Below are 13,657 nucleotides of genomic sequence, written 5' to 3'. Positions count from 1 at the left end.
GGTGGGTGGGGGTGAGGATTTCGGCACACAAATGGAGAAAACACTCAGACCGCAGCGGTTATGATCCATCCACATGCGGTGCACTTGGATCTGCTGCTGCTTGGACGAATGCAGGCTGACCTCACTTGTTCAGAAGGAGTTGCTTTGTGTGGCCCCCTGCACATCAGAACAGCAGCACAAGGACCACCCAAGATCATGACAGACGTTAGAAATGACAGTTCTTGGGGCTAAAGAGATGGCTCACTTGTCAACAGTACTTGCTGCTCTTCCAGAGGATCTGAGTTTGTCTCCCAGCACCCAAGTCCCTTCCTTGTTCAGAAGGAGTTGCTTTGTGTGGCCCCCTGCACATCAAAACAGCAGCACAAGGACCACCCAAGATCATGACAGACGTTAGAAATGACAGTTCTTGGGGCTAAAGAGATGGCTCACTTGTCAACAGTACTTGCTGCTCTTCCAGAGGATCTGAGTTTGTCTCCCAGCACCCAAGTCAGGCTTTTTACAACGGCCTGTAACTCCAGCTTCAGGGAATCTGATGCTGCATTGTGCCCACAGTGGGCACCTGTAGATGGAGCACCTATGTGTGTGAGCAAGCACACACATCCACACCCCAAAGAAAAGGGAAAAGTCTTGGACCCTGTATCAGGCATGTTGAGTCAGAATTGCTATGGATGATTCAGCACCTTCCATTTTTAACAGTCTCTTCAGATGGTTCATTAGTGTGATTAATCTCAACCGGCCTTGGACTAGTGTTGAACTGGCTTATGGGTAAATCTGCAGTATGTGATACTTTCAAAGGGGATGATGCAGAACATGAATGAATATTAACTACTTTCTACATATATAGGGTATTTGTACGAGGAAGTATAAAGATTGAGTAATACAACGACATTCGTTTCATGGGATACATTGACAGGATATAGATAGTGACTATATGCTGATGTGGTCTTCCTTTTTGGTACCTGTAATAGTTAGTCTTGCCAACTTGATGGGATTTCAGATGCTTGGAAACCTCCATGCAAATAAACTGGGAAATCGATCTGCTGTTTATTTATTTGGTAGATGTACAAAGCGCGTCAATGTGCCTGTGGGCATGAATAAAGTATAAATCACAAGGCGTACACATGGCAGTACAGCAGAAGCACAAATAAGGGTCAGAATCACATGCTTCACATGGAATGAGTCTTCTTTCTGTTATTAGGAGAAACTGAGTAAGGTTCCATATTCATTTCTTATGCAGTTGGCATTCACACTTTTTCTTTCTTTCACCGAATAAAAGGGACTTTATGCAAAGATTAACTGGCTGATGCAAGACAGAAGTCACTGTTGTGCAGTGGCCCCAGGGACTGCCTTCAGGTGGGGGAAGTGCCTCTTTCAAGCTGGCCTTCTTACTCCACCACATTTGCTTCTGGGGCTAAGGATGCTGAGGACAGCTGCTGTACAAGGAGCCATTATGCAGCGAGTGTCATTTAATTTACATCGTCATCTTCTGGAGTTTTCAAGAGTTTCCTGTGAAAACTTCCATACGTGCAAACTATTAATGGCCCCAGTACCCACGAAGGGATCTGTCCTCTCTAGGGCCCCAGCATATTTATTCCTCAATGTGGTTTTGGTCCACGCCTTGCGCTCCAACCCAGTGGGAATTTCCTGCTGCTTCTCCCTTGGAACCTTCCTTCACATCAATAATCCTGGACACGGTCTTTGAGGAAAAAAATCTTCTACTCTAAAAGTCAGGCCCCATCTCTCTCTCTCTCTCTCTCTCTCTCTCTCTCTCTCTCTCTCTCTCTCTCTCTCTCAGTAGGGTTTCTCAATGCCTGGAGCTCACTAAACAAGCTAAGCTGGCTGGCCAGTGAGCTGCAAAGATCCTCCTGTCTGCCTGCCAAATGCTAGGAATACAGCATGTGCCACCATGCACCACCATGTACCACCATGCACCACCATGGACCACCATGCACCACCATGGACCACCATGCACCACCATGGACCACCATGCACCACCATGGACCACCATGCACCACCATGGACCACCATGCACCACCATGGACCACCATGCACCACCATGGACCACCATGCACCACCATGCCTGGCTTTGTCTCTGTTAGTCTGAGAACTGAACTCAAGTCCTCATGCTTGCCTGGCAGATGGAGACTGAGGTATCTCTCTAGACTAGAAGCTTCCCCCCACCCCCACATATACAGTTTATTAGTCTAATTCTTTTTCCCCTTTTTTAAAATTAAGAGACTTTCTATTCATTTTACATATCAACCACAGATTCCCTGTCCTCCTCCCACCTGAAGCTTTTGTTTTTAATAGTCATAAATCATATGTATCTTCATCTTCAACATAGACTGATTTTAGATTTTGAACCACTAGAACTGTGGGATGACAAAACTCTTTTTAAAAGACAAAGTTAATCAGCTTCAGGTATTTCATTATAGCAAACAAAACCACCACCACCACCACCAACAACAACAACAACAAAAAGATTAATGTATCCTCAAACCTGTGCTTGTGACCATATTTGGAAAAAGCATCTTTGCATATGGAATTATGTCAAGGATCTTAGGGTAAGATCTTCCTTTGTGCTTAGGTGGGCTCTAAACAGATGTCCCGATGAGGTCCAGAAGAACAGAAGATTATAGCTGGAAGAGGAGGATGCAGGGAGACTGAGAGCAAAGTCATGCGGCAGAGAAGTCCAGCAGCATGGAAAGCCATGGAAAAGCTGGAGAGGACTGAAGACTCTCCCAGAACATCGGGAGAGAGCCAGATCCTGCTAGGAGCTGCTGGCTGTCCATGAACGGGTGTGCTTTGTTTAAAGCCACCACATTTGTGGTATTTTTGCTATGAAAGTTCTTGGAAGCCAAAGCACCCATTTCAAGAAACAATAAATGGAATACAATAAGCCAGTTTTCTCATCGATGATTAATAGCAACATTACCTTAACGAATTGTAAAGAATGTTCTTTGAGAGACCTCAAAAGACCTTCTTTCCAGATGAATCTGTCCTGATTGAGCTCTAAACCTCCCTAGTAGGAGTGAAGGGACAAGGACATCTAGGGGAAGCCAGCACAGGTTCTGAGTCACCTGTGTTGTTCTGGGTCTTGAGAGGTCACAGTAACCGCACACTGGAGGTGCCAGTGGGGGCCTGGAACTGTGTTAGTGAGGAGCCCACAGCCATATAAGCAGATCTGACTATGTTGAGTCACATTTGGTGAATTGATTTGGGAGACTGGGAGGCCCAGGGGCTGGAAGATACCACCTATGGAGGCTGTGTGAGCTGGCTAGCCACGGGGGAGCCATCCTTTGGGGTTAAGGCTGGAACTCAACTTATTTTGAGAAATTCTTTAGTAGTTGCAGAATCAAGTTGCTTCACAACAGAGTTGAATCCTGCAGTATCTCCGGGGCAGCCCTGCCTGTGGAATCCTACAGTAGCTCCAGTGCAGCCCTGCCTGTGGAAGCCTGCAGTATCTCCGGGGCAGCCCTGCCTGTGGAATCCTGCAGTATCTCCGGTGCAGCCCTGCCTGTGGAAGCCTGCAGTATCTCCGGTGCAGCCCTGCCTGTGGAAGCCTGCAGTATCTCCGGGGCAGCCCTGCCTGTGGAATCCTGCAGTAGCTCCGGGGCAGCCCTGCCTGTGGAATCCTGCAGTATCTCCGGGGCAGCCCTGCCTGTGGAATCCTACAGTAGCTCCGGTGCAGCCCTGCCTGTGGAAGCCTGCAGTAGCTCCGGGGCAGCCCTGCCTGTGGAATCCTATAGTCGCTTCCGTGAAGCCCCGCCTGTGAAGCTGCCAATAGCATCTCTCCTGTGGGAAATATGGGACTGCATTTGCATCAACGGATCAATGCGGAAGCTCATTTAATGTGGTTTCCTATTTAGACACTTCATTTATTCTATCGCTGGTTCATGCATTGCACTAACATGCTGTAACTCGTGCCTGAGCAAACCTTCTCGAGCACAGGGGTTCCCCACCCGGGTACCACAGTCCCGCATGGAGGAATGCCAGTGAGCTTTTATGTACCATATGGGGACACTTTCAACAACAGATCCACCAATGAACAGCACCCACATATAAAGACTGGCAGACAAGAGGCTTTGGAAAGAACACTCCTTTACCCTTCGGAGAATCGTAAATGGAAGGTAGAAAGCACTTCCATTCATCTCTGGAGACACAAGCCTCAGGCAACTCAAAAAATCTTCACCTTCCTTATTTCTACAGATGACTGAGATAGTGCCACTAATCTTGATTTGGGGACTTAGACACACATTTTAACTAGTAGGCAACTTGCAAATGTGGAATCTGCTGATAATGAAAATTTGATTTGCTTCTTAGGCTGGGTGAGATGCAGAAAGGATGGATCATATTCTCTTAGCTTGGGAGTATCTTCCTAGCTGCGTGAGGTCACAAGCCCAACCAGGGTGACTTGTCTCAGCACCTGAGGCCTAAACGTCTGCAGTCTGTCTAGATTGTGGATGTGAAGCTTCAAATCCATGACCCCAATTTTTTTTCTTATTAACTTGTTCACTTTAGCTATTTGTTACAGCATCAGAAAGCTAACAGAAACATTAAAATGATGGGCTTATGTTTTTTTTCCTTTTATTGAAAATAGATTGATTATAGTTTCTCCTCCCTCTACTCGTCCAAGTTCCCCCCTCCCCTCCAGATCAACTCCCTTTCTGTCTCTCACTAGAAAAGAACAGGCTTCTAAGAGGTACCAACCAAATATAACACAAATAAAATATAATAATATAAAGCAAAAACTATAATATCGAAGTTGGACCCAGCAACCCAACAAGAGGAAATGAGTCCCAAGAGCAGGTACCAGAGTCAGAGACCCCACTTGTTCTCATACTTGGGAGGGATGAGCATGTTTGTATGTATTTTTTCCATCTTTCATTGTTTGTTTCTCTTTTTTATCCTTTCCTTTTTCTTCTTTTGAGACATAATATGCCTATGTAGCTCAGGCTAGCCCAGAACTCAAAATCTTCCTAGCTTGACCTTCTAAGTGATGGGATAATCGATGTTTACCAACATGACTGGCACATTTTTTTCTAACTAAAAAAGATATTACTTTACTTTTAAAAAATTTACACAAGTTGAGAAAATAGTTGTTTGGTATAGACTTTTTTGGTGCTATCATAAGGCGTATGGTTGATATGTTGCTGAATAAAATGTATATGCCTAATGTGCAATATAAATTGGATTTTATGGTTTAAAAAATAGGACACAGGTGGGTTATAAGTGGGGATAAATCTGGGAGGAGTAGAGAGGGGGTAAATAATCAAAAGACACTATGAAATTCTCAAAGAACTAATAAAAAATGAGGGAGAGGTAGGAGGATGGAGCAGGAAGGCCCACGTCTGAGTTTCTACAGCCACATGTTTGCTGGAAGGCAGGGCCTGTGACAGAGGAAGGAGGAGTCAGGCACTGGAGGTTCTAGCCCACCTTCCAGCTGTTGAACGGCAGTTCGGCAACTCACTGGGCTGTCCCCAAGGAAAACGGGAGATACAAAGGAACCCAAGCTTACCCCACTCCACACCCAATTCACCTCCCGCCTTGTCTGCTGATACTGTCTTAGATGCTGGAGCTAATCTGGGTGGGTATGTTGCCAGTAGCTCCTGGAAATGACATTAGCCCAAGGTCCCTCTCTAGATTATCTGGAGAAAAGAAGGGTGAGAACTCTCTCAAGGTTTGGGACATGGGCATCTTCATGGAAAAGGTCAGTTCTTCTGATATTAGTCAGGTTGAGAATCCCTTATCCAAAATGCTTGGGAATAGAAGGGATTCAAGCTGCAATTTTGTGGATATGGACAAAATAAGATAATTTGGTAATGGAACCTGTGTAGAAATGCAAATAACTTATGCTTCCTATGTCAATTCCTATGTAAACATATCTTGAAATTAATTCTATAGGATATTTGTACAATATTTTTAGCATACCTGTGTTTCAATTAACAGTCTTCCTATGAGTTCAGGTATGGGATTTTCCACTAGTGGTGCTATGTAGATGCTCAAAATTTTTCTGGCAGGAGCACTTTGTATCTATGGATCTGGAATGCTCAGCCCATCCTAGGAATCACATCAGAAGGCAGGACCAATGGGGATGTCTTGAGGCTTCTTCTTTCTAGAGGAATAGTGTGAGGAGCAGATGAAGTCCAGAATGTGTCTTGTTGACACAAGCACTCCCACATCAAGGACCCCAAGCCTCAGACCCACGGGAATGGCAAGGCCTACAGATGTTGACAGTGTGTGCAGGAAGTATTGACCGTAGCTTCCTCCTCCCAGATGGCTGTAGCCTGCTTTGCTACAAAGACCCCCCCACACACACACACATACAGATATTAGCTAACTGGCCTCTCATTCAACTGTATAAAATAACCCACCTCCTTGTGCTTCTGTATAGTATAAATGTGCTTTTCCAGGCTGCTGGTATATCTCCATCCCCATGCATGGCCCACCCAATCTCAGCTTCTCATCAGTCACAAGCTCTACCACTTAGGTAGACCACCCCACTCAACGTCAGCTTTTTGGTGTGTATATCTGTCATTTCTTCATTCCCCTCACTTCAGTCAAGTCAATCCCAAAGCTGTGAAGGTCTTGGCAGAATAGGATCCAGAGTATGACTTTGCTTTCCATGATTTGACCTGGTGACCCTATTGGTCTCTATAGATGGATGGCAAAGCACAGCCTGGCCTGCCATGCTGAAACTGGCAATGGAGGCTGCTCATCTGTTTTTCAGTAAGTCCTGGGTTGATTTAGAAAAGTGCATTCATGTGTGCGCATGCACATTCACACATGCACACGTACAACTCCCACCTTTTGAAGGGTTCTTAGGAGGAGAGAAGGATAAGAAAATATTAGATAGAAAGAGAGACCTAGCTGATGAGGAGAAAGAAACACAGGATAGCTTCAGGAGGGCCTAGATCAATACCCAGTGGCCTCATCCTTTATTGAAAATGGCTTTTTATAACATGCCAAGGGGAGAGGCAAAAGAGTGAGTTCTCACTAGATAGCTTCTGTGGGCTTCCGCAGTTGCTACAGTAAATAAATATTTAGGATCAACCGAGGCTGGAGTTGAATTCAGTGGCAATGCAGATAGTGTGAGTGTCTGCCCTCAAAGTACAGAAGCAGGAAGCCCTGCTCCCTTCCTGCCAGTGCTGAGGCCAAAGCAAAAGCAGCTATTTAAATAACGTGATAGAGAGGGAACCCTGGAGCCAGGCTGTCTCAGGAATTCCTAACTCCCTGTGTGAAGTGGGTGAGGTGAGAAGCAAGGCAACATCGCCATTGCAATGCCACCAAGGCAAGACTTTTGACTTTGTACCATAGTAGTGCACACCTTTTCCGGACTTGCAACTGTGTGTGAACTGTTGTAGAGGATCAAGGCTGACTCTGACCTGTCACCTCAGCAGACATCATCAGCCTGAGTTCCAGTTTCCTCCCCGAACATGCCACTCTGAGGAAGATATTTTCTTCAAGTTAGCCAAAGTTGATGTTCTAGTTAGGTTTCTGTTGCTGTGAGAAAACACTCTGACCAAAAGTAACTTGAGGAGGAACAAGTTTATTTGGTTTACATGTTCAGGTTAAAATTTATCATTGAGGGAAGTCAGGGCAAGAACTAAAACAGAAACCATGGATAAACTCTGCTTGATGTGGGCTATCCCACATCAATCATCAGTCAAAATAACATCTCACAAACATGGCAACAGGCAGATCTGATTGATCTAGGCTAGTGGTTCTCAGCCTTCCTAATGCTGCGACCCTTTAATACAGGTCCTCATGTTGTGGTAACTCCAACCATAAAATTATTTCATGCTACTTCATAACTGTAATTTTGCTACTCTTGTGAGTTGTAATATAAATATCTGATAAACAGGTTATCTGATATGTGACCCCTGCCAAAGGGTCATGACCCACGCAGGTTGAGAACTGCTGATCTAGGCAGTCCCTCAGTTGAGACTCTCACATGACTCCAGATGTTGAGTTGATAGCTGAAGCTAACTAAGACGGTTGAGTTTTTATTCTCTGCAATAAAGTGAGGAAAAATAAAAAAAAAGAAAGAAAGAAAACTGCATCACTATAATCATTATTAAGCAACAGAGCTTTAATCATTTATGGAGAGTACCAGTAAGACCAACATATGGCCCTATGAAAGATGCTTAGGATTTGTATTCTAGCCACGAAATTTTCTTATGACACCACATGAATACTGAACAGGACTTATGATGGGAAGATAAATACAAACAAGTGCTACTTGGGGTAGCACGAGGGTACTTAGTGCCATCAAGATGGGGCTTGGGAAGAGAGAAGGCAGGAAACAGCGTTGAGGAGCTCAACAAAGGAGACAGTGATAGGTCAACATGAGGAGGAAGAGGGTGTAGAGTCCTATGACTACAGCAAGAGACCAGAACTTCAGTCCCAACTCCAAAGACTATTGGAATCCAGTCCCTCAGCCAAAGCCAGGAGGCAACAGAGAGTAAACAGGAGGTCAAAAGAAAGGCAGGGCAGGGTTCTACTATAGGATAGCCAGGAAAGAGAGGAGGAGGAGGAGCAGAGAATGCGAGAATGCACATCAAAGAGTGGAGGAAGCAAGCGGGAGGGGCAGGAATGAGGAGAGAATGGAAACCAGGGTTTTTAAAGCTTGACATTGTTCTGTGTGAATTCTGGAGTTAGGGATCCCAGGGAATCTAAGGAAGTGAGTGTTCCCAGCCAGCATGTTTAAAAACAAAACTTCTGTATAATGCCTCCTATTATGAGGGCACAGAGGAGAACTATGATGCTTTGAATGTGAATGGCTCCATAGGCTCTTAAGTTGGAATACTTGGTCCCCAGTGGTGAAACTGTTTGGGAAGGATTAGGACAGTGTGGCCTTGTTGGAGGAGGTGTGTCACTGCGGGTTGGGAGAAGGCTCTGAAGTTTCTTTCTTTCTTTCTTTCTTTTTTTCTTTCTTTCTTTCTTTCTTTCTTTCTTTCTTTCTTTCTTTCTTTCTTTCTTTCTTTCTCTCTCTCTCTCTCTCTCTCTCTCTCTCTCTCTCTCTCTCTCTCTTTCTTTTTTTCTTCTTCAAGACAGGGTTTCTCTGTAGCTTTGTGCCTTTCCTGGATCTCACTCTGTAGCCCAGGCTGACCTCAAACTCACAGAGATCTGCCTGGCTCTGCCTCCTGAGTGCTGGTATTAAAAGCGAGCACCGCCGCCACCACCACCCGGTGGCTCTGAGGTTTCAAAAGACTCACACCAATTCCAATGTTCTCTATCTCCTACTCAAGTGTGAGCTCTCAGCTACTGCTCTGATGCCATGCTTGTCTGCCTGCTGCCAGGCTCACCTCCATGATGACCATGGACCCTAACCCTCTGGAAACAGCCCCAAGAAAACACTTTCTTGGTCATGGGGTCTTATCACAGCAATAGAAAAGACTAGAGCATGCAACAATGGGTTTGGAATTTGAAGACGACTTTATGCACGTGTGTCTGAGCATGAGAGACTCTGGAAAAGAGCTAAAAGTTCTCTGCAGCAGAGGAGCAATTTCTCTATAGAAACTGACACTGTATGAACTGCTTAATCTGTTCATGGAGACTACCACCTTTGGGAGCTGAGCCATAGTTACTGTTGGCATCATCCACTTTGGGATAGTCCTTGGATCTCATAGTACACTTCCAAGTAAACAGTTCATAATCTCATGGTAAAGTTCCACTCTGAGTTAAGGCATGAGAGACACCCAGACATAGTTTTTCCTGCACATGGGCCAGGTACATCTACGCTATCAATGCAGGTTTGGGGAACCAGATAGAGGAAAGAACAGAACATAGCACCTGTTAAAATTGCTCACGCTCACGTGCCAATAGGCCCCAAATCATACGACCAAGTGCACTCCACCCATAGCAGGAGAGAGGTCTCAGAACAGCAGGGGTCACCCTTTTGCTTCCATACCTAAGCTGTCCTCAGGTGCTCGGTGCTCTTGCAAACTTGTGTGTCCAGGGCTGCTGCCCTGCTGCCCTGCATGTCCCTGAGAGCTCGAAGGAGGTGAGAACCACAGATTTGCAGCGCTTGCAGAACAAACGTATATGCCTGGCTTGCTAGTGCAGGAGCAAGGGTTGTGTGCCCTACATATGGCTGCAGGGTTGGGGGTGTGTTCCTTGCACATGTGCATCTCAGGTGTGTGGGCGTGGCGTGCTCCTGTGGTCTCCCGGAGCAGGGGTGTGCCCCCAAACCGATTGTTGAAAATAAACGCCCCTCCGCTTTCTGGCTCGGAAAACTCACATCCACCCAGTTGTCTTCACTGCTCAGAGAAGTTTGTGTCTGCAGAACCACACCGGTGGCTTGAGTTTTGACCTCAACTTAGAGGTTCCCCAACTGAGATCCCATCTTGATGACAAACAAGGGATTTCCCTGCGGTGAGTCCGCTTTACAATCCGACATTCCTTGGGACTGCTACTCCAACCTGTGTATTTCTAGTCCTCTTGGCTAGGCAGTGAGCCTTCCTGGCATTCATATCTAACATGTTCTGTGTGTGAAGCTGTGACATTTAGGAGGACATGGCATGGACAGTGTTTGGCTCAAGAACATAGGTTTCACCAAGGAAGTGCACATATATGTGTTCTGAGCTGTAATAGACACAGTGGGTCTGTGAGTTGTAGTATGGCCCAGGCATAGCAAAAACAAAAACAAAAACAAACAAACAAAAAAACCCTATGGTCACTGTCCTGGAAAAACAAAACAAAACATGTTTTTCCAGTACTAAGTTTAATATTACATACATCCTTCTACTAAATGTAGAAAGTAGAGCTTCCTAAATAGTCACAGGGCCAAAAATCTCTGGCTTTCCTTGCACCCCTAACCTCCAGGTGTGAGGAGAGTATCATGTGCTGCTGTCAAATTGTCCTAAAGAGGATTTCAAATAATTATGTCAGGCATGGTGCTCTGGTCCCCAGTGAAGATAGGATACAAGTTAACTATTTAATCTCCAAACCACACAGCAGGCATTCACTAAATTCCTGTGGGCTGACAAAGCATCCTGACATGTGTTTTCTCCCTCTTTCATAGACAGCATGGAAAGGTTGGACTTTAAAATACATAAATAAACAAACAAACAAACAAATAAATAAATAAGTATCGCACGTCATTAGACTACTGTTTTAAGAAGCTTGAGGTTTGGCAGGGAATCCAGAACTTTACTCAGTAGCTCAAAGATTACTCCTAAGTACAGAAAGGGAAGGAGTGATTTTTCAAAGGTATTTCTGCGGGAAATCCTGAAACAAAAGGTTCCAGGGATGAACTGGGTGTGTCTGGTGCAGTAAGCCGGTGTCTCTGCCACTATATTCTACATAGGAACACAGAAGACGAGTTAATATTTAAACACCACCCGATGCCTTTCTTATAAGCATGTGTTAAGAGAAAAAGTATGTAAGGCACAAGGTGACTGGAGTTTTAGACTCTTCTATATGGTATCCAATGCTTTGTCTATGACAGTGGTTCTCAACCTGTGGGTCACAACCTCCTTGAGGGCCAAACAACACTTTCACAGGGGTCGCATATCAGATATCCTACATACCAGATATTTACATTACTATTCATAACAGTAGCAAAATTACAATTATGAAGTAGCAATGAAAATAGTTTTATGGTTGGAGTCACCACACCACAAGGAACTGTTTTAAAGGGTCAGAGCATTAGGAAGGTTGAGAACCTTTGTTCTATGAGGACATGATTGTTCTACAGAGGGACAGACTTACACTTGGTACAATAAATGAAATTCAAACCAGACTGTGGGAATAGGAAAGACAATTCAAGCTAAGGTAGCCATAGATTATGTCATAGCCATAGATTTTGAGTGAATGTCTTGGGAAAAATAGATATATAGATATATAGAAATATAGATAACCAATAAGCAGAGGATACACCCTCAGTCTTAATGCAATTCAACAAATGAATGCAGTTATTCAAATTTAGTGCCATTGTGTGGAAAGTTTCAGAAAGAAATTGTTATGGAGTTTTCCTTTAGAGCAATTTGTCATATTGTATTGGCAACTGTCTCCCTATGGGTGGTGCCTAGGCAGAGCAAATTAAAGAAGAACCATTTATTAGACGAACGGTCCAGGTATGCTCATGTGTTACTGATGGAGTGGCAGAATTTTGAATAGCTAGGATTTCTTTTAGGCTGAAGATTTCTCCAAATTGTTTAGTGGACTTTAGGAGGGGGTCTAAGCAATGCATTTTTTAGGAGGGGGTCTAAGCAATGCATTTTGAGAAATTATAATTTATTAACTCAAGAATTTACTAATTCTACAATTAGTTATCATGTGAGTAGATGCTGGCAACAGCCTGCACTCGGATGCTGGCTCTGCCTCTTATGAGCCATGCAAAGAGTTCTTCATCTAATTTAAGTTAATCGCCAGTGTTTTTCATCCGTAAAAACAAGGATGATGATACATACTATGATGATTAAATAAGTGATAGAAACATTGTTTGAGACCATGTCTGGCATATATTAAGAGTTGAATCAGTGCTAGCTATTGTTATTCATATTATATTTTCTTTCTGCCCCTGAAATAACAATTTCCTTAGGCTGTTTTGAAGGGCTAGCAAGGCTGTGTTTTGTGAAGATATTCTAAAAGAGATAATTAAATCTGGTAAATAACAATTTGGAAAATTTGAATATTTTAGGTTCCCAAATTCAATAGCTTGTCATATAAAAAGTAAAATAGAAAAAAGGTGATTTTTTTTTCCTAATTTGAAGCCCTATAAAATTGGTAACAATTTCATAATGAGAGCACATCATAGGATATTCATCAAGCGACATTCTAGCTTGTGCATTCTGGGAAGGCATTCACTCTGTCATTTCTTCACTTCTCAAATACTTTTTGAGTCCCTATCCTGCCTGGAGCCTGCTTGAGAGAGTGTTTAATTCATCCTTCCATTCCTGGCTCTCTCCAGAATAATGAATACACAGAAAGTGCCAGTAACTGTTTCTTCAGTGAGCCGGGGCTTTAAGTCAGGGTTTTAAAAATCTTGCTAAAATAAAACCTAAAGCTCTGAGGAGAGTACAGAACAGAATTTCTCAAAGAGGTTTAAGACATTGGTTTTACTTACAGTCTAGAGGGATGTTTTAAAATGTAGTGTATTAATAGAAAATTTGAGATATGGCAAAGGCCAATTGATTAGAGGATATTTGCTGCCGAATACATAGTTCACCCTGCCCCCAGTCCCAAGAGGAAGGTGCCCTCTGCTGGAAATGGATTGTGAAGAAGTACCGGGTCACTTGGGAGTCAGAATGGTGGTAAGTTAAGGCATGCAGGAGAAACAGGGCAAGTAAGCTTAGCATGACTAGTTTAGATGCCTTTAGGAGGCTCTGGAGTACACGGCCTGTCTCTGCTTGGTAGAGATCTGGTCCTGGAGTGATTAGAACAGGTGGAGAGTGGCCCAGAGCATGGGGAGGCCCCACAGGAAGGGGATGAGTTTGAAGCCAGCCTGGGCTACAGAGTGAGTTCCAGGAAAGGTGCAAAGATTCAGAGAAATGAGAAACCCTGTCTTGAAGGAAGAGGATGGCCATTGATTTGTTTTTGAAAGCATCTTCCAAGGGGAGATGTTCCTTATCGCCAGGAATTGGAGGATTCTGGGAGGGGCAGCGTCTCCAGGGTCAGCCAGGTACCAGTGTCAAAGCATCACATTACAGAA

This window comes from Peromyscus leucopus, chromosome 1, assembly GCF_004664715.2.
Source record: "Peromyscus leucopus breed LL Stock chromosome 1, UCI_PerLeu_2.1, whole genome shotgun sequence".
Lineage (NCBI taxonomy): Eukaryota > Metazoa > Chordata > Mammalia > Rodentia > Cricetidae > Peromyscus > Peromyscus leucopus.
Note: the sequence above shows the minus strand (reverse complement) of the source record.